The following is a 1,265-nucleotide window of genomic DNA, read 5'->3' on the forward strand; positions in this document are numbered from 1 at the left end:
GTCCTCCTCTCTGCGCGGCTGAGAGCCTTCCTTGGATCCAGGGTCCCCGCACTCTCCCTGGGGTTCCCCAATGCCCTCCACGCAGCAGCTCTGCAGCCGCCTGCTCCATCCTGGGGGTTGGACGGGGTCAGCAGGAGGCAGGGCAGGGACGGGCCTCCTTTCTGAGGGAAGACACTGGTGGGGGTCCCGCACACACCCCTCACCTGCCCCAGCGGTCTCTGCTGACCTCTCCCGAGGTTCTTCAGCCAGGACGCAAAGCTGCATCCCTGCCCCTCCTGGGGATGAGCACCCATCTCTGAGCCTCTGGGCCCACACGCCCAACCCCTCTCTCCTCCCTCTGGCCAAACTGAGGAGAACAGTGACAACAGAGCCTGCATCCCCCACCCAGAGCAGCAGCCCCACGTAGATGCCCCCAAGGCCTCCTGCCCCACAGCCCCCAACAGGCCCCGACCCCACCTGCACACCTGCCCGACCCTTGCCGAGATGATGGAAAGTCACAGAAAACACATGGGAGCCCAGCACCCGCCCCTCCCTCCTGCCTCCTCCAGGCAGGCCTCCAGTGTGCACACTACCTTTGGGGGCTTGCAGCGGCTATTCGCTGGGCCTGTCTTCTCAGGGCCCTCAGCTTCCACTGGCTCCACCTAGGGAGAGAACATTTTTGTCCCTAGGAAGTGACCTTTCATTCCCTGTCCCCCGGGTGGGACACTAGTGGGCAGCAGCTGCCTGTGCAGTGTCCTGGGCTCCTGCAGCATGAGCTCAGGGCCAGTAGGGGGAAACTTAGCCCCCCCATCCCACTGTGCACAGCTCGGTTTGGACAGTGCTGAGGCCTGGACAGGAGGGTCCCTGACCAGGAACACACTGAATGTCTGTGATTCAGATGGAGCTAGTGGGAGTCTAGTCTGAGACCACGCAGCATGACCCACCCCATCGCCCAGTCACTCACTGTCCCCAGGACCAGAATCACTGGGGCAGAGCACCCAGACCTTGGCACCCATGCAGGCCCAGTAGCCTGGCGGGGGGGTGTTCACAGACAGTTCAGCACTGGGATGCCCAACTCCACATTTCCTGTTTCTGGCTCTCACCTTCCCAGACGCTTAAGGAAACTGAAAACGGAACCAGAATTCAGGTGAAAATTCTGAGTCCCTGAGTCCCCTGTCTAGCACCTGGACCCCCAAGCTTCTGTCCCCAGGGGTCTCAGCTCACTGAGGGGCACTACAGACAGATCGCAGAGGCCACAGCCTTGGGGACACCCACCAGGATATGTG

This window comes from Sorex fumeus, unplaced genomic scaffold (genome assembly GCF_029834395.1).
Source record: "Sorex fumeus unplaced genomic scaffold, SorFum_2.1 ptg000015l, whole genome shotgun sequence".
In the NCBI taxonomy this organism is placed as follows: domain Eukaryota; kingdom Metazoa; phylum Chordata; class Mammalia; order Eulipotyphla; family Soricidae; genus Sorex; species Sorex fumeus.